The 21576-nt window shown below is 33.7% G+C and overlaps 1 protein-coding gene across 1 annotated transcript in view; it reads right to left on the bottom strand.

Annotated features, from left to right (window-relative positions):
* Positions 1–21576, bottom strand: part of LOC6053417 (lachesin) — a 304414-nt gene that overhangs the window by 246757 nt on the left and 36081 nt on the right. The window lies entirely within an intron of this gene.

Raw genomic sequence — 21576 nt, 5'->3', positions numbered from 1 at the left:
GGGGAATTTGGAACTATTAAAAAATATTTACACGATTTTTTTACAATTTGTTTTAATAACCTTTTCACAAAAAGAACAATTTACCAAAATCTTTTTTTTATATGTTTTAGGAGACTAGGCCAAAAAACTTAAATTTCTCTGTTTCATTTTCTTTTATCTGCTGGATCTCAGTTACCAGAGGTCCAATCTTTAACAATTTCTTAGACGATAGTTAAAATTGAATCCTAAATTATTATTGAATTCTATTCATATTTTTTTCTACACCTTCAAAAAGTATATTCGGTCAGTACCTCTTTAAAGGCTCAAAAATTGCGGGTTTTTTGTCCCCTAAAACAAATAAAAAAATATCATAGACCTTACAGAGTAAAGGTTGATTTTCACTGCATTCGCGATTTCCCAGATTTTATCTTCAAAAATCGTATTACGAAATAACTTTTGAATATGTTATGTAAAAATTCCAAGGAATTCAGTAAAAAATCTAAATTTTTAAGAGTCATTTATGGGTCATATTTATGCATGTCAATTAAAAATAAAACAACGGATTTTTTTTTCGTGATTCGGTTATCTGAAAATTTTACTATCCGAAATATCATTTTTCCAAGGCCTTTGTATCATCGAGTACAATCTGTATCACAAATTTCCAAGAATTATTGTTTTTTTGAGAAAAAAAAGTATTTTTATACTCACATCTGAGGAATTTTCAAACATCACAATCGATAGATATTCTTTTACATTTCTCTTTCAATCATTTCATCATTTTGTTGAGCCAGGTAAATTTCCTTTTAAACTTTTTTGATTTGAAAAAAGTGATGATAACATTCAAAATTCCCTAATTTAATTTTTTTTTTAAATTCAGTTTTTAATTTTTCTGGAGAGAGCTCAGAATGTCATGCTTTATAAATTAAATATAAATATAATAATAATTTTAAAATTTCGTGTTTTTTCTAACTTTGCAGAGTTCTTATTTAGAGTGTAACAATGTTCAACAAAGTTGTAGAGCAGACAATTACAATAATTTCGATACATAAACATAAGGAGTTTGCTTGTATCCATTACGAGTTATCGCGATTTGAAGAAATAAGTGTTTTTTTAAATAAAAATACGTTGTTTTGGAATGTTGAGTACGCCATCAAATCAGTCATCTAATTTTACATAAAAGTGCCTTTGACACCACAATTCCATCTCATCACCGTTTTAGGCTACAAAATATTGAAAAACTTACCAAATTTCTGTCTTATCCCGTTTTTGAGCTAGAAATCTTTTTTTTTAAACTGGAAGAAATGGAAGAGATCATTCCGCCCCACCGTCACGAGACATAACAAAAATTACCTTGGATTCGTGATCAGGAACCATAATTACCTATTAGAGCACAGTTTCACGTAAATCCAAGAGGTGTGAGGGCAACATTTTTCGGTTTCGTAGAGTTAGCCAGGGATTAACCCATTTTCAAAGCTGTTTTCGAACTTCAAAGCGCTGATGAGTCTCTATTCCGTTCTAGGAAGTCCTAGTCAATTTAAACTTTTTTCAATCTCGTAGACAAACCCATTTTCCACTCCAAACCGATAGCTTAACTCTACTCGTAGCTCATAATTACACCGTCAACTTTTGTCCCACAGCCGTTGCCAAGGATCACAGCTTTTCCAACCAGAGGAAAAAAACAACAGCAAAAAAATGGAGCATCCCATCCACTCTTTTTTCAACCCTCACATTCTTCACCCAACATGTCCAATCACAATCATAATTCGCACGTGTCACTCCGCCTCCACCCCAGTTCCACGTGTGTATCTGTGAGGGATAACATGCGCCAAATTGGATGATGATTCTGGTCGCGTCCGAGAAGGACTTCGGAGATGAAAAACAAGCTCGTCCCATGGCGACTGCCTGCGTCGGCTTGACCTAGGCTGGCAACACTGCAAATGAGTAACTTTTTGCTTGCTCGTGTGTGTGTGTGTGTGTGTGTGTGTGTGTGTGTGTGTCTTTTGACGGCTTCCGGCCAAACGATGTGCGGATGCGATGTCCTCCAGGACCTGTCCTTGGACACCAGCAGCTGTGACTGGGTGGCGTGACAATGAACATTGCGTCCTGCGGCAGATTAAGGTCACACATACACGTTACACGAACACATGGACACACAACCGAGTGATGCTTTGACGGATGCATGCTTTTGCTTTCACCGTATTTCTGTGTGTTTGTAGTGGGGGTGTGTGTGTGTGAGTGTGTGTGTGTTTTAAATTAAATTTGCTCTCTGATGAAGACTGTGATTAAGCGAATTACGGGCGAGTTGTACGACTCCAAAGGATTTACGGTCCTTTGATGTAGTAGGTACATGCTTAAGAGTTGAACGACGCGTTGAAAGGGTCATGACTGAAGATGGGTTTATGGTATTCTAGTGCTTTAAGGGTACATCTCAAACGGAGAGGTTGTTGTCTTCATCCTCCATAGTTGATGCTTTGGCGGATTCAATTTGTAAAAAGATTAAAAAGTCTTCGTTTGCAATAAAACACGTAAATAAGCGTTCTAAATAGCTTAAAATCGATTTTCAAGTTTTTTTTTTCAATAAAAATGACAAATTTAGTAAATATTTTTTCGCCCCCTGATTTTTCAGGAAAATTTTGAAAGTTTCATGATTTTTTTTTTCATTTTCGGATTTTTTGTTCATATTTGTAGCCATTTTCAGTAAAAAAATAAAAATATAAATAGAAGAATTTGTTTGATTTCTGATTCAAATCTATTTAAATGTCAATATGAATAATTTTTTTATCTGGAAATCTATTTCTAATACATTTGTGCCCAAATTGATATTTTTATCCACTTAACCTGAGAATCACTCATGTTTTGGAAAAGTTTTATTAATTATCTAAATAGTAAATAATCTTTTATTCAGTTTGTTTTGTTTCATTATTTTCTACCAGTTATTTGTTTTAATTGGCATCCGTTTTTTGAAAAAAAATGAAGGGAAGGGACATAAACTTGAAATAAATTTTGCCCCAAAGGAGATGAACGTTGTAATGCCTACACATTTAAAATATTATATTTATCATGATTGTTTAACGATAAAACTATCGACAGTAATATTATCGTCTGACAGTAACGTTTTCGTTATCGCCGGGACGATAACGATAAGCTATGGCTTTCGGGTTTTGCAAAAAAATTAGTAACATTAATAAGGTGAAAAAGCATTGTTAGTTTGATACCCATATTGCAATTTTTTATAATTTGAATAATTTTTTTTTTCAAAAAAAAATGTATTTTGTGAAAATTAAGATTTTTTAAAAAATAATTCTAATGAGGTGAGAAAGCATACAAAATATCGCTTCGTTTGATATCAACATTGCATTTTTTTTAATTTGAGTATTTTCGAAAAATGTTCACAAAATACCGTATTTTGTCGAGCGTACTCAAATTTTCATTATTCGCTATTTGGGTATCAAACAAAGCGAAATTTTGTATGCTTTTTCACTTCATTAGCTCTACAGCATTGCCTTGGCGTTCTCGATTATTTAAATTATCACAAAATACCGTATTTTTTCGAAAAACAAAACTAAGCTAAATTGTGCATGCTTCTTCACCTTGATAATGTTTTTTAAATACTAATTTTTTTGCAAAAAACATATTTTTTTCAAAAGCACTAGTTTTTTCGGATGTATTAAAATTTGCTTCAAATGCTTTAAACTTACATTAGAATATTGTATGCTCTATACCCTACCCATTAGGGTGCCCAGAATGTGGGACTTTTTCTCAAAACCTCGCTCCACAAGCTGAATATTGTTCCTTGAGCTATTTTAGGACTCTGGACCAAATATGAGCAAAATCGGTCAAAATTTACCCATTGATACTCGAAGGTGAAGTTTGTATGGGAAAAATAAAAAAAATGTATGGAAAACCCAACTTTCTTACGGTTTGGTCTGCACGGTATGCTACTTCCATCCAAATATTCTCAAAAGTGAGATTATAATTGAAAATTTAATGCTCTACAACTTTGTAGAACATACCAAAGCTGTAAAACTTGAACCTGAAAAGTTATTAGTGATTTAAAAAAGTCATTTTTGTATGAAAAACATTTTTTTCACCAACTTTAGGCCCGGGTATCAATGGGTTAATCTCAACCAATTTCGCTCAAAATTTGAACAGATGCTTAAAATAACCCAATAAACCGTTTTCCGCTTGTTTAGCAGGGGGTCATTTTTTCTGGGCACCCTACTACCCATACATATTGCAAATTATAGGAATTAGAGTATATTAAAAAACTCACAATATTTTGTAAAAACAAACAAACAATAAAAAATGCAAGTCGAAATTCCGCTTCCTTTGCAAACTTTGAATATTTGAGGACTTTTGATAAATACAGAGTTTTATAAAAATTTGAGTGATTCATTTTAAAAAAAACTCGAATAAATGCACATCAAATTTTGCATCGTTTGATACTTAAATTGCACATTTTGAAAATTTGATTGTTTCTAAAAAATATGGTATTTTGTGAAAATTTTAGAGTTTAAAAAAAAAACTCCAACGAAGTGAAAAAAGCATTCAAAGTTTTAATTTTATTATTTACTCAGTAAATGTTTAAATTTAGAAATCTTTTGAGAATTCTTGGCTGTTGAATTAAATTGAAATTAATTTCATGTCACCCCAAATAACATTATTAAACATAAATCACAATACAAAATTTTGCTCATTTATTATTATGCTCTATAATGTATGAAAAAATAAGTTCCAAATCATATCGTCTATATTAGTTTCCTTAAACCTGCTCAAGCTTTTATTTCTTGCTCTCATACCAGTTTATTTGTTTCTGCATAAAATTTTATTCTACTGATTCCAAATCTGCACCAGATTTGCTCGTAATAGTCAATATTTTGATATTTACAACTTAACAGCAAATGTTTTTTCCTTAATTTTCTGGTTATTGTAAAACGATTTCTAATCATTCCAAAAATGCAAATTTTGATATTTTTTGTTAAGTTTTAATGGAAAGACTTTTTTCCAATAAGAAATCCTTCATTTAAATTTGGTTCAAATTGATTTAATCACCAAAATTAAATAAAAAACACTTTTGGGAAAGTGCGAGTATTTCTTATAAAAATTAATAACTTTTCAAATATGTCAATAAAAGGCAAGTAAACATTACTCTGGATCGTAAATATTAATGACTAAAAAGTACCTAGCTAGATAATTTTACCATTTGGAGCAAATCTAGACTCAGATTTGGATTCAGCTAGAAAAAAAATCATCAAGCAATTTTGTCTCAGGATCTTAACCTTGCCAAACTGTGTTATCTAAGGATAAGAATGTAAAAAAGTTTGAAAAGCATTTATAACGAATAAAGTTGATTTCCACAACTGAGAAGAAAACTGTGCATTTCAAGACATTTAGTTAGTACGATATTGTAGCTGCCATATTTTATGGAACATACACTTTTAATCTTTTTTTTTTTTTGAATTGATATATATTATACAAAATATGAGTCGATTTATAAAATTATCATTAAATGCAGGTATAAAAATTGTGTACATAATTGATCAAATCATAAACAAGTTAAATGATATAATCTTCTAGTTCCAAAGTATATAAAAAAGAGAATTTGTCGATGAACAGTCTTAATCATCCAACTCACTTGCACCACTCCGTAATCCGTCGAATCGATCATTAATCATGCATTCCGAGCACTTTGCTATTTATCAAGCGCAAGCATTCGATAGAAAAATCAGCCAGTCTATTTCGCCGCGTCCACAAACAACAAGAAAGCTAAAATAAAGTGCCTCGAAAGCTTCTCCCCCTCTTCCCCCGTTCACAGGAATCCCAAGTGGCAGCTTTCAGAGCCCTCGTCGTTCTCGGACTTAATCCCATGCCCTGGTGGGGGGGGGGGGGGGAGGTTTGACTGGAGTTCCTCAACTTCTCGTCCATCGCGAGACCGAAACGTTTTTGGCAGTTTGTGAACGCCACGTCAGTGGACGGGGAAAACTTTCGGTTTCTACCCCGCAACTTCCGCCCTTCGCAGAGAATTTAGCGTAGAAATTTCCGCTTTGTTCTGCTTGCCAAAACCAGAGATGGCCAGAGGAAAACTTTGTTGCCGTTTCATAGACTCAAACATTCAGTTTTTTTATAAGTTCTGAAATAAAACATTTAAAAATTATCAGAAACAGATCCAAGGATGTAAATTTAAATAAACTTTTTTTAATCTTTAAATTTTCTTAGTATACTGAGTGTAAATTTTCCTCAACCAGCCAAAGAAGAATGATGATGATGATGATGGTGTTCGTCAAGTGCACCAAAATGAGCTTTTCCTCGCGCAAGGACGGAAAAATGAACCCGAAAAAAAGGGAAGCAGCTGCGTCCTCAATGATGAAGCACGCTGCTGGTTGCAACTAAATAAAGTCGGAAAATTCCTTCTCCATGAAAAAAAAAGCAGGATGGAAAAGTCTTTCATCCTCCTTCCATTTTTTTTCTTCTTTATTTCAAGGAAAGCAAAAGGGAGCAAAGTTAATGTGCCAAAATGGTCTTTCTTCTAAAGAGGGGAAAGGAAAGAAACTGCAGTTCTGCAAGTTGGAGGAGAAAGTTGTTCCTTCTAGCCATTTTCCGCGTCTCGATTTCCACGAGTGACTGCCACTCATTGACTTGCTCGCATTCCATCACGAGAGGAAAGTGGAAAGGAAACGAACCGCTGGAGGAAGTCAGTCAGTCAGGACACGCGAGTTGGCAAAGCGATCCATTTACTATTTGCTGGAGGGCTGAAAGTTGTAAGGTTTCAACTTGTTTTGGTAGCTTTATTTCAGTGTATGTTACTGTAATGGATCTTGTTTGCTTACAACTTTCAGGAATGTAATGGATTATTTGAAATTTGATGTTGGTTATAATAATTATTGTAGTTTGAGCAAATTAAACTACATTATTCTGAGATCCAATTGTACACAGTAGAAAAAGTCATGGTAATATTACATCTGGAAATGAGAACATCTTTTATGTCAGAAAAATGTGTATTTTAACAGTTAAAAATGTGTAAATTTACTACCACTACAGCGTTTCGACACTTTTTCAGTCGAAATTGAGGTAATTTTACATCATAAAAAATTGATATAACAACTTCTTATTTTACCTTCAACATTTACACATGTTTTTACTAAGCAATTGTCCTTTATTGTTCAATTTTTTTTTCTGTGCTTAAATTGAAAAAACAACATTCTTTTAAGAAAAATCAATTTTCTTTACAACTGAGTTTTTTCTTGAGACTTTGCATTCTGTTTTTTTTTATTTTTTCCAAAAAATGTATGAAAATAAGTGCAAAATGCATAATTTATACACTAGTAACAATATATAAATTCAAAAAATTTCAAAAAGCTAAGTTTTTGCGTAAAAATTTTGCGGTACTGTACATCAATGTTTCATGGAAATGTTTTTAAACTGATTGAATTATGCTATTAATGATTATTAACGCAGGAAAATACATTTTCAATTGTTTTCAGTTAACCCTCTACAATAAAAACCCGGCTTCGATATGAAAAATTGCAAATAAAAGCAATTTTAGGTATTTCTTGTTTGGAGGTTAGACACATTTTATGTTTTATTTCCAATATGTTGTTTTCCGATTTAGGATGAGGGCAAAAAAAAAGTTAAAATTTGAAACTACAAAACACATTTCCAAAATATCTAAGAAGTCAAGTATTTGTTATAGGTACGTAAAAAAAAAGTGTTTGTGGTACTGCACATTGGAATTTTGAAGTAAATCCAAATATTTTCAAACGAGCCCAAATATACTCAATATGTCAATGCAAAACAAATGCATTCCAGATTGTTTTCAGTTGCATCGTATCAAAAAGGGATAAAAAGCAAACTTGGATGAAATTTGACATGCCTTTTGAACAAATAAAAGAAAGAAAAAAACGCTTCTTCTAGGAGATTTTTTGATAAATAAAAATAAAATCAATTTCGAAGGAAAGGCCAGGTTTTTTTTCGTTCAAGTTTTTTGTGGAAATAGCCTAAGATGTTGCAAAAAGCCTCACGAAATATGCAAGATGGCTTGTCTTTCATAAAAAATATAAAAAATATGTATTGACATTATTTTTTTGAAGTCATAATTTCTAAAAACCGATCACGAAAAATCGAATCTCCAGACTTTTTTATATAAAAGTATCCATATTAACAATTGTTCTGAGTTCAATCTTTATGAATAACAGCGGTTTTAAAAATAAACATTTTTAATATACATGTTTGGCTATTTTTATTTACGACTTAATTTTCAGTCTCGACAATATTTTTTACCAGAAAGTTCGTCCAGTTTTGAGATAAATTTGCCTTAGTTTTTTTTATTTAATTTAATGTAATCAACCGTAAATTCGATAATTGGATTTTTTTTCTGTAACCTGGTGGTATTTATAACAAAGGCTAGTGATTTTTCTCGGCAAAAAATAAACAAAATTTCGCGGCCCGCGACGGCTTTTCAGCATTGTTCTATGACCGGCCCGTAAGGCTGTTTATGAGCAATTCTCTACGAAATCGGTCTTTTTTCTTCAATTTTAATTTTTGTATTTTTTAATCCGACTGAAACTTTTTTGGTGCCTTCGGTATGCCCAAAGAAGCCATTTTGCATCATTAATTTGTCCATATAATTTTCCATACAAATTTGGCAGCTGTCCATACAAAAATGATGTATGAAAATTCAAAAATCTGTATCTTTTGAAGGAATTTTTTGATCGATTTGGTGTCTTCGGCAAAGTTGTAGGTATGGATACGGACTACACTGGAAAAAATAATACACGGTAAAAAAATTTGGTGATTTTTTATTTAACTTTTATCACTAAAACTTGATTTACAAAAAACACTATTTTTAATTTTTTTATTTTTGATATGTTTTAGAGGACATAAAATGCCAACTTTTCAGAAATTTCAGGTTGTGCAAAAATCATTGACCGAGTTATGAATTTTTAATCAATACTGATTTTTCAAAAATCGAAATTTTGGTCGTAAAATTTTCAACTTCATTTTTCGATGTAAAATCAAATTTGCAATCAAAAGTACTTTAGTGAAATTTTGATAAAGTGCACCGTTTTCAAGTTATAGCCATATTTAAGTGACTTTTTTGAAAATAGTCGCAGTTTTTCATTTTTTTAAATTAGTGCACATGTTTGCAAAGTTTTGAAAAAAATATTTTTGAAAAGCTGAGAAAATTCTCTATATTTTGCTTATTCGGACTTTGTTGATACGACCTTTAGTTGCTGAGATATTGCAATGCAAAGGTTTAAAAACAGGAAAATTGATGTTTTCTAAGTTTCACCCAAACAACCCACCATTTTCTATCGTCAATATCTTAGCAACTAATAGTCCGATTTTCAATGTTAATATATGAAACATTTGTGAAATTTTCCGATCTTTTCGAAAAAAATATTTTCGGAATTTTCAAATCAAGACTAACATTTTAAAAGGGCGTAATATTGAATGTTTGGCCTTTTTGAAATGTTAGTCTTGATTTGAAAATTCCGAAAATATTTTTTTCGAAAAGATCGGAAAATTTCACAAATGTTTCATTTATTAACATTGAAAATCGGACCATTAGTTGCTAAGATATTGACGATAGAAAATGGTGGGTTGTTTGGGTGAAACTTAGAAAACATCAATTTTCCTGTTTTTAAACCTTTGCATTGCAATATCTCAGCAACTAAAGGTCGTATCAACAAAGTCCGAATAAGCAAAATATAGAGAATTTTCTCAGCTTTTCAAAAATATTTTTTTCAAAACTGTGCAAACATGTGCACTAATTTAAAAAAATGAAAAACTGCGACTATTTTCAAAAAAGTCACTTAAATATGGCTATAACTTGAAAACGGTGCACTTTATCAAAATTTCACTAAAGTACTTTTGATTGCAAATTTAATTTTACATCGAAAATGAAGTTGAAAATTTTACGACCAAAATTTCGATTTTTGAAAAATCAGTATTGATTAAAAAACAATGACCTGAAATTTCTGTGTCATACATCATTTTAAGTGTAGTCCGACCACACCAAATTCCACAGATTTTTGAATTTTCATACATCATTTTTGTATGGACAGCTGCCAAATTTGTATGGAAAATTATATGGACAAACTAATGATGCAAAATGGCTTCTTTGGGCATACCGAAGGCACCAAAAAGTTTCAGTCGGATTAAAAAATACAAAAAAAAATCGAATGACCGAAATCCTAGAGAACTGCTCTTATGCAACATTCAATACATAAATTGAGTGCCAATTTGAAAATAATAAGCTTTAGATCAAATGTTTACACATTATAACACAAATTTAATTTGTAATATTAAGTTGTTTTCTTTTTTTGCATTTGCAACAAAATGTTGCTTATTAAACGTTTTATTTGGATTTTGCCTTTGAATTTTTAGGAAATGTTTTTGTTTCAAATCCAAATATAACATAGAGTTTGAATTTAATTGTTATATTTTCGATAATGATAATTTCAGAATCAATTATTAAACTGAAAAGAAAACAAAATTATCCATTTCGTAAAAATGTGAATTATATGAAAAAAACTTTAATTGCTTTCTTAAAATGCACAATAAGCAACTAAATTAAAATTTCTTACAGATTTCACTAATTAATTTAAATTGAAGTTGTTTTTTTTTAGAAACTTGATTAATTTTTTTTAGATAAATGGGTTAAACAACTTTTCAGTAATGAAATTTTGTTCGAAAAAAAAGCTTGAAAACGCAAATTGATCATACTGAAAATAAAGATCGCTGCAAATAATTTTAAAATATTGAAATAACTGATAAATGAGTTAATAAATCGAGGAACAACAAATATTTTTTTTAACTTCAATAGTTTAAAGAAATTTGCAGAATAACGAATTGAAAACTATTTCATTTTTGCTTTACTACACTATTTAAATTTGGTGCGTGTTTAATATCATTTTTCAATATTTTGTAAAATGCTTGAATAAAGATGCACAACAACGCAAGATTTGAATTCAAATTTCGTTTCATTAAATTTTATCATGGCTATTTATTTTTATATGTTGTTTTGTTTAGGAAATTTAACATAAAAAAAGCTTGCAACGACCAATAAAATTTGAAGGCTTTTTTTAAAGCCACTAATATTCTGTTATTATTTGCAATCGACTAAAACTATGACAATACCATTTTAAACAAAACAAAATAAAAATAAACAAAAAAAACTGATTTTTTGATGTTATCTATGTTTTTCTATCTTAAAATCAAGATATATGAATCTTGTTTGCTGCGCTGGTTTATATAATTATTTAATTTAAAAGAATTTAAAAGATATAAAGTTTATGAAAAACATTGTTGACTTTTTCAACATTTATTCGAAATTAGTTCTAGCCCACCACTGCCTCAGAAAAATGAGATCTGGCTTGCAGGGCCAAAAGGTTGGGCACCCCAACCGATTTCCTGGAATAAAATACGAAAATATATTGTTCTTTTTTTTTTTTTTTTTTTTGATAGTTCATATGATTTTGTACCATTACTTCAAAATTGACGAAATTACATATGGGACGGACTTGCTTTGAGCGGCAGTGTATTCCTTGAACAAAAATAATTCTGAACTTAAAAATTTCTTATCTAGGAATAAGGTTAACTTTGTTTTCATTTATGAATAAATTTTGTTCTTAAATGAGTTAAATATCTTAGTTATTTTCATATAATTTACGGAGAATAGTTCAAAATTATCAGTAGAATAACTTGTTTTGTTATTAATGCATTTACATGATTATGAAAAAGTGTGATTTTTTCCCAGAAATGCTAAAATTTAAAAGTTTACAAAGCTACAATCATCAATCGCGAATTTGTGTTGTTCACTCTCTTTCTGAATTGCTCATTCTCATGAATTCACAATCCTCGCGAGAGCACACGCACTACTCTCGCAAAAGCAAACCAAACCAGTTCCCAGCCAAACCTGCTCGCCGATGGATCGCAAACTACTTTCGGCCATCCTGGCCAGTTTAGAGCCCGGTGCAACATCCATCGATCCCCTGCTGCTAGACCACCACAACCGGAAGTTACTCCTTCACAAGGCAGTGCGGCTGCGGCACCCGAAAAAGCTCGCCATCGTGCAGTTCCTCATCAAAACAAACCTCGCTGACAGTGATGAACGCGACGACGTAGGGGGCCGCACCGCGAGTGAAGTCGCGCTCAGTGAACTGCGCGATCGTGAACTTGCCAGCGCAATGCTGGCGGCTGAGATGGAGCGGGTGACGGATGAACGTGGTTTCTTCGTTGCCGTGATACGGCGTGGTTCGGTGCCTGTGTGTGAGCTGTTTTTGGAGCTGAAACGTTTCAAGGAGGGGGAAATATTTCGGCACGTTTCGAGTGCCATGATCGAGCTGGACGCGAAGCGGGTTGTTATAGCGGAGGGGTTGAGGCTGTTCTTGCAGTATCAGATGGTTCGTTATGCTCACAACCATTTTGGTGGGGATGTTGGGGGAGTGGTGGATCATAGTGCGTGGTGGATGCATTTCGCTGCGATTGAAGAGCATTGGGCGGTTTTGGAGAGGAGCTTTAGCGATCGAGATTGTAACAAGTTTGACAGCGAGTTTCTGTACCGCATTAGAATGATGCACAATCATCTGTACTTTGTGAAGAATGTGGCGTTCTTGAGTCATTTGCCGGTTATGGAAATGGCGTTTTGTTTGGCTGTTTTTGTAAAGATCCTGGAGTGTGATCCCGAGTACGAGCTGTACAAGTTTCTCATCAACAAACTGGATGTCATGAAGTACTTGAAGACTGTCAATCGACAATTACAAAATGTAAAGCGTTATTTGGATGAGCTAAAATCGCAACTGATTGATCTTGTTGAATCTCTGGAAAATGACAAGATTCCTACGAAGGAAGAAGTTCTCGAGAAATGGAAGCAAATGAAACAAGATGAGCTCATCAAAGTGCAAGAAGGTGCTAGTGAACATGAAAAGTGCTCAAAAAAGTATGTGCTTTCGGTAAAATTGATAAAATCATCAGAAAATCTCCAGGAAAACATAGTTAACAGTGTTATAAGCGGTTTGAAGCGCAAGGAAACGCCCGAGATGATATCAGATAAAATTGTATCAAAAGAAGTGATTGTCAGAGGAATAAGGAATTTCAATAGGCCAAGCATAAAAGTAGAAACAATCATGATTAAGGGAAAGTTAAGGGTTCAGTACAAGTGGCAAATACACGTCAATGGTAGAGATAGATCTGTGTTGAAAAAACTGAAACGAAATTTTATCAAAATGAAGCAGTTTCATTCTATAACGAAAGTAGTGGAACACATTGATCGCATTTCACCGTTGAGAGTCCCTTCGGCGTCGTCTATTAAACGATTAGTTCAAGTGCTTGGAGAAGCCAGTAAATTCACGAAAAAGTCTCCCAACATTTCCAAAAAAGCTGATCAATACTTGAAGTACATGAAAATCGAAACTTTCACACAGCGGAGCAAAGTATTCCGGGAATTTTTCTCCCACAAATATTCACTGGCAAAACAAATACTTAAAAAACCAATGGAATTGCAGTTTACGTATGGAGTTTCACGTAATTTGATTTACATCGAATTGATTTACTCCATATTGATCGTATATTCACTAAACGAAATAAGTCGCACATTTTTAGGCTCGCTGAGAGGCTGTCGAAATACCGAAGAGTTGATTTCACTCCTACGATATGCTTCCAACTTGGAATCGCTGAAAAATGCGCAATCAAAAAAATTCAAAAGGGTCAAAGCGATTTTCAAAGAATTGCAAAACTCTCCTCCATCAACCGGTTCCGAGCAACTCAAAAGTCGTGCCAGCCGTTTTAACAGTGCCCAGGGAACTGATTTTGACCGCGAAGAATGGACACGTAAGGAAGAAGTGTTCAACTTGATGAAAGAGTGCTTGATCCAAAATTGGCTGATCAACTTTCAAGACATTAAAATTGCAGTTCTCGCGAATGCGCCCCTTGCGACAATACATCGCATGATTGGGTTTGACTTTTCATCATCGGAAAGTGCATATGTTTACAATTTGATGGTTTCGTCTTTTGCGCATTATGTGCCCAAACTGGAGAGTTCACTTTCGGAAGAGCTTGTAACTGTTGAACGAAGAATAGCCAAAGCAAAAGATGAAGACTATAAATGTTATACAATAAAAATCATTAAACAAATGGGTATCGAAAATCCTTCTTCTGAAGAAGTTAACGAATGGCACAAAAATCTTTCAAAATACTATGAAAATATATTTTTTATCGATGAAAAATTCAGAGCAATCACAGCAAAGACGGTGCCCAAACAAAAACTGCAAGAAGTCAGAAAATCAGATCAAGATGATATCCAATTAATCTTTAACAAACATGTAGAAACGATTCGCAACGTGTTGAGACAGTTTCATGTACATTCGATAGATGATTTAGCCGCCCAGAAGAACATTCCAGATTATGCCATACTTGAATTGGAGTACAATTTGCTGGAAATGTGCGAAATGCTTCTCTCAGTCGGCTACTACGGGGACAATTTTCACCTTCTAAAGCACAAGCTGCCATTTGTTAGCGGAAGAAACTTTCGAAACTATCTCGCCCACGACTCACTGTCGTACAACGTCATCACTGGCACGACCTCACGTTCCATGGTCATCGTGAACGCGTTGGTATTGATTGATTCTCCGTTGCAATTGTTTAAAAAAAGAAAATTTGCTACTTTTAAGGAAAGTTACATTCCGAGTGAGAAACAAACTCTAGTTTGGACGTTGGAGAACATCGATTCTATAAAGGTCGAAGGAACTGCCGGAAGTAATGCAAATGAAACTTTAGATTCGGAAATGCTTGGTTCCGAAAGCGATCGGCTGTTGAATCCCATCTTGAAGGGAGAGCAATTTGAGAGGAAACCAACCATTTTGGAAAGCAGTTTTCACAATTTTCCACTGATGGAAAATTTTGAAGAGGCCTTTCACCGTTTTTCAAATCTGACTCGCGTTAAAAATTCTACACTCCCTCAAGCATTTTTCTCTTGGAAGTTGATCGTGGATCGTTTGAAAAAGCTTGACTTTGATTGGAACGAGACCGACAGTCTGGGGAGAACGATCTTGCATCGACTGATTCAGGCTGGCAATGAAGAAGGAGTCGCGGATTTGCTTCAAATCGAGCGAGAGATCGATGTCAATGCGAGGGACTCCGAGCGACGAACCCCTTTGGACTACGCGATGGCTTTTGGAAACGAGAATTGTGCGCGAATGCTTGCTTCTAAAAAGGCTGATTTCTCCGATTCTAACCAACTGATGGCGGTCATTCTTCATATGAATGATTTTTTGAAGACGCATTTTCAAAAATTAGACCCTAAACTGATAAAAACTGTTGAATGCATGAAAGTTGCCATTTTCTCGAGTAACTCTGTGATTTTAAAGGAATTAAGCAGCAATATCGATGCGGAACGATTAGCGATTCTAATACATACGGCAGCAGCCGTTTCTAACCACGTTGATGTCATAACAAGTTTGTGCACAATCCCAAATGTAGACTACTCAACAGAAAGCATGATTTACAGCTTGAGCATTGCACTGTACATGGCAACTTTGAGGAACAACCGCAAAATAGCCGAACTTTCAATAAGTTTCGGTGCCTCTCCTAACTGGACCAATCCGCACACGTTTTTCCCGATGGAATCGGCATTCCAGCTTGCTGTCCAAAGAATTGATCGCAAACTGGTAAAAATGATGAACAAAAATGTTACGATAACATTTTCGCGTCACATTCTTAACCATCCCCTGCAGTTGGCTGTTAAGAACCACTCGAAAAGAATGGTGCGATGCCTTGAAAGACTCGGATATTCCCTGCTGGACACGGGCCATATACTGCACTCTGCGATTGAGTCGGATAACTCGGCCGTGGTTGAGGAAATCTTTGAAAAGTTGAATGTAACTTATTCAGCAGTAAAAACCACTGACCTGTACAACATTGAGGAGCTTTTGCTCCGATGGAGAACGCTGGCATATCTGGAGGAGCCTGTTCCAGGCTTTATCAATATCTTAGCATATGTTGCTCTCAAAAAGGATGACGAATTACTGGAAAGGATTCTCTCAAAGTGTAAAGATATTCGGAAATTTGGACACTTCAATCTGTATTTCTTGCAGATTTTTCAAAACCATAAACTTACACAATCCTTTTTCTGTGATGATTGTGCGGAGAGACCATCTTTATTGAAAGTTTGCCAAAAACTGTTGATCATTGTGAATACAACCTCAAAATCGTCTCAATCGAAACGTTCGGGAAAATTGACTTTGACTTTGAACAATAGTGACATAAAATCAACTATCGTGTGTCATTTTACCATATTTGTTGAAAATGGTCCAGAGCCAGATATCAACTCGTTAAAATTTCACAAAATCATTCATTTTGATCTGTTGAATACAAGCGAAAAAATATTCACATTTTTGCTTGACAATTTACAGCACATAAAACATCCGATCTTTGGGGTGTTCCGGAATGATATGGACCACACCTTAAATCATTTCATAATTCTTGACGAAACTGCTTACCTAATGCAATCCACGAAAAAAATCCCCGACTTACCGCTGAAATCTTTCGTCAACTTTACCGACCACCTGGGCGTTTCCGTTCTCCAGCAGTTTTGTGACGGAGAAGGTGGTTTCGACGGTGCCAAGCTGCTCATAGAGCATGGTGCCAACCCACTTGCCGTGAATCAAAACAAGCATACCCCACTACACCAGGCTCTCCTCACCACCAGCTCGCAAGAGTCCCTGCGATTCCTCAACCTTTACGTTGAAAACGATTGGCGTTCGTCAGACGGAATGACCCGAGCTATTGAAATGCCCAACGCTTTCGGGTTGAGTCCACTGCACGCGGCAGTGACCGGAGGTCATGCGGAAGTAGTTAGGTTTTTAATCGATTGTGGGGTGAACTTACGGGCCAGGTTCGAGAAAAAATCACTGTTGCCGGTTATGTTGGCGGCAAAGTTTTTCCACACGCAGATTATGAAGCTGCTGTTGGACGCAGATCCAGCCCAAGTTAACATTCCTGACGCCGACGGTAACACGGTTGCACATTACGCGATGTCCCTTCAAATGATAGAAATTGTTCAACTGGTTCTACAATACGAAGTAAATTTAAAGTTACCCAATCAGCAAGGAGAATCCCCAATTGAAATCGTTATCTTCAGCTTCAACGCAGAAATTGTTAAATATGTCCTTAACCACGCTAGATCAAATCACATCAACAACCTCCTAGATGATCTCAAGCACCAACAATCGCCAATAATTCATCACGTACTGCTAAACTTTCCTCCCCAGTTTGCCACCCCCATCGTGGAGTACCTAATCGATGCCGACTTGAACGATCAAATACCACCAGCTAATCTGGAGAAACTGAAACTGCTTCTCCTCACCAGGGAACCCAAGTTCAACAGCATCGCACTCCACGCAGCGGCAAACTGTGGCAGGATCGAAAATTGTCGATTTATTTTAGACTGTCAAAATTTGTACAATCGTCACTCGAAGAACAAGCTAAATTTGGCGCGTAACCAGTACGACATTTGTGGGTTGACGCCCTGGGAACTGGCGATTGAGGGAAAGCAAAAGTCTGTCTTAGATTTATTCAGAGAGGATCAATAGTTATATAACGAACCCATAAACTAATGCAGATTTCAATCACTTTGTCGCAAAAAGCTGAAAGCATTAAAACGTTATCAAATATATCGACTAAATGTTTAACAAAACCTTTTTTTTTTTTTTGTTTCAACTGAGTGTAATGTCCGAAAATTCCCTTTATTATATCCGCATCCAAACAAACATTTCATCTTTAGTGTTGGTATTGATAGTCCAAAATTTTAAGTTCAGAAAAAAATGATAGAAGAGTATTCGGTTACCCTCCAATGCCCAATTTTCTTTTCGAGAATTTTTTTTCCCTTGTTCAGGAGGTCGCGTTGAGCAACTTTTGTTGACAAACTTTACTTTTCTTGTTGTATGTCTTTCTTGATAAATTTTTAGCAATTTAATAAGCGTATATCATATTTTGTTTATGTTTGTTTCTCATATAATTTGGCTTATTCTACCACCTCCTATCATAACTTTCTGCCTCTCTAGATTTTTCATGTTTTTACAGTCACTTTTTCATTTTTTTTGCTAGTTTTTAAAAAAATGCGTTGAGGCTTAGTCTGGGATATCACAAATATTACTTAGGCTATTGAAAATATTTTTCAAAGTTTTTGTCCCAAAAAATAAAAAATATAAAAACTGAAATAACAAGCCATAATTTCAAGATTTGAATGCAAAAAGTGTTTTAAAATCCATTTTACACCAGTTCAGTTGTTTTGCAATCATTAGCTTTCGAAAAATGTAAGATTTGACGAAAACAAAAATGTTAGCGAAAAAAAAATCTTTTTGCGATACTAAACATTGAAAATTATCAAAAATTTAAAAGATTTCTTAATCAACCCAAGCATGCTAAAAATGATTCTAAACGCAGGGGAATGCATTTTAAATTGATTTCAGCTGATTGCACTTGTGTTTCCATTGAAATTTTGAAGATTTTAGAAAAAAAAATTACCAACCAACCTTATTTATGCATAAAATATCGGAAAGGTTTTAAAGAAAAGCTTAAGTCAACCCCCCCGGTCATAGATATATATGTACTAAAAAAAATGCTATTAGGGTGATACCTTAGAAACCTAATTTTTACTATTTCTATTCCTTTTCATGGCTGTATCTCAGCAGCTAATTGCGTAATCTTCAAATAAAAAAAATACAGGAAATTTTAAAAACTTATAAAAAACAGGCTTGGGAAATCTATTGAAGAAACGAAAAATTATTTTTTTGGCCAACATCAAACTAAAAGTTCTATCTTTAAACGGTGCACTCAAAATTTCTGTAAAGTTTTAATTAATTTATAATCAGAATTCTGCATCTGCAAATGAAGTAAATATTTTCTTCAAATGCAACTGTCTTTTTTGATCCTCTAATATAGTGCGTCCATCCCAGATTCCCGGGATTTGCTCAAAATCGGGAATTTCCGAATCCAGGGATTTTTCATGCTGTCCCAGTTTTCCGAAACTGAAAAATAATAAAAAAAAAGCGTAAGGAAATTCAGGTTTGGTTGTAAAAAAAACTGCTGTCCTTGTTAAGAATGAAGATAAGATTACCACCAATTAATAGTATTGAGTTCTATGATTTTAAGCATAATTACATATAGGGCGTCCATTTTTCCCGGGTATTGAATTTCCCGGGAAACGGGAAAAATATTTTTGAAATCCCGAGAATTCCCGGGATCCCGGGAAATTTTTAAAGCTGTCATAAAATCTATGTTTTCATAATATTTGATATGTTTTCAAGCTTAAAATCATAGAATAAGCAGAATAATATTAATTTGTGACAATCTACACTACAATCTAAACAAGGACGACCGTTTTTAAATAGCTTAAAAGAAATAAAAATTGTTTTTTTGTCCTCTGTTGTGCTTTGGATTAACTTAAATTTTTAATTCAAATGTGATTCAAATTATATGAGTGTTTTAAATGAATATTTCTTTTATATCTTTTTATATGACATGACTACAAAAGCTCGAAAATTTTCTTTGAAAATGTCTAAAAAACAAAAAAAAAATTGAATTTCTTGTTTTATATAGAACATATTTTACAAATTACCGCCAACTGATGAAAATCAGGACTACAGTCTGAATAGGTACAGGAGATTTTAGAGGAATATAATTGGAAATCGTATACTAGGAATTGTAATGATCTGTTCCTGTTTGAGCCGAAGTCATTATGCAAAAAATGGCTTCAATAGCTATCTTAATTCGTTACATTTGTTCTGATTTGGCCCAGATTTTGCCGGTATTTGATGAAAAATTTAATATCCTAAATATAAGTGAATATAATACTCAGACTTTGAAAAATATATAACATAAAATAAAAAATATTCCAAGCGCTCAGCCTTTTGCGGAACTGTTAACTAAAATTTCAACAATTTTCTCTTATAAGCTAAATTATTGCTGGTATATGCTGAATACAGATTTTACTGCTTTGAAATTCGTATCGCTTACTATGTATTCAACTGTTTATCTATTTCTACAACCAATTATGAATTTTCAGACCAAAATTTGTTTTTTTTTCAATTTCGGGATTTCCCGGGACAAATTACAAAAAATCCCGGGATTCGGGAATTCCCGGTTTTAGAAAAATCCCGGGATTTTTGTCCCGGGAGTTCCCGGGATGGACGCACTAATTACATATATTAAAAAATAATGAAAATATGGCTTTTATGACTGTTCCAAAAAAAACCCGGGATCCTGAGAATTCCTGGGTTTAACAAAAATCCCGTTTCCTGGGAATTTCAAAACCCGAGATAATTGGACGCCCTACTCTAATACATATCAACAAATTAAAATTAAAAAAATAATGATTTTGCGCAATCTTTTGTGTTTTTGTGTAAGAAAATGAAATTAAATAATACTTTTTAAAGGGTGTACCTATTTTTTTTTTTAAGAAATTGTCAACAATTTCGTCTGGATATCAAAGTTATCAGAAATTCTATCATAAAGATTGAATTTTTGATTATTTCAAAAAAAAAAATCGCTGCCTTATTTTTGATTGACGAGTTTTGCAAGACCCCTAAACTATACTAAAGTGATTTAGAATTTTTGAATTCCAAACTGGCGGCCAAAATTGCGGTAATGAAATATAAAAAAAGACATTTTGTTATTTGAACTTTTCTAATTCGACTAAAATGGGGTCGCAGAACTCGAATTTGATTTCAAAAACAATAAAATGAAAAAAATACGAGACAATTTTTTTTGTTCATTATTCGATTTTCCGAAGTATCATACTTGAGTTAATTTAATTTTTCAAACATATTTTTTTAATTTGAAAATTGAAATTATCATTAAATAACTTATTCCCTTTTTCGTCTAAGACTCTGGATCCGGGCAAAAAAATCATGATAACAAAATTGGCTTTTTGGAATTGATTTCTACAAATAGGTTACCATTGAAGACATTTGAATAAAATCCGGAAAAACGGGAAATTTGAAACAGCTGAGAAATGTTAAAAACACACCCAAAATTTGTTTAATGTTTTAAGCTTTTGAACAAATGTTTTGTATATTGCTTCAGAATGAAATTTAGTTTTTCAATGATATGTCAATGTTCCAGATGGGAATAAAAACGATAAAATCATTTTTTTTTTTTTGTCAGAGCAAAACGAAGTGGACAAATCTTCGCACTCTTCGGCAAAGTTGTTCCCTGGAACACAGACTATGAGCTAATGAAGTTTTTGAAAAATGCAAAAATCGTTTAAGGGGCTCAAAACCGGCAAAAACCAAAACGCACCGATTTTACGGGTTAAATCTCAGTTAAAATTCAAAGGCAAAGCGCCAGGTATTTTTCAAATTTAATTAAGATCTTAGGTCCGAAAATTGGTAAGAATTGGATAGTTGCTGCGTATTCCACGGGTAACAAACTGAAAAAGTTGTTTTCTCTTTACATTTAGACGATTTTTCCCATATAAACGTCAAGCGATCAGAGGGAGGGGTTCCCGTGGTCAGAATGAGCTCAAATTTGGATTTGGATTTGGACCACCCTACTGCTTATTGTAAAATTCATATCCTTCAAGCATCTTGTCTTCTACCT

This window comes from Culex quinquefasciatus, chromosome 2, assembly GCF_015732765.1.
Source record: "Culex quinquefasciatus strain JHB chromosome 2, VPISU_Cqui_1.0_pri_paternal, whole genome shotgun sequence".
NCBI classification, from domain to species: domain Eukaryota; kingdom Metazoa; phylum Arthropoda; class Insecta; order Diptera; family Culicidae; genus Culex; species Culex quinquefasciatus.
The sequence above is the reverse complement of the archived record's forward strand: the minus strand, read 5'-3'. Positions and strand labels throughout refer to the sequence as shown.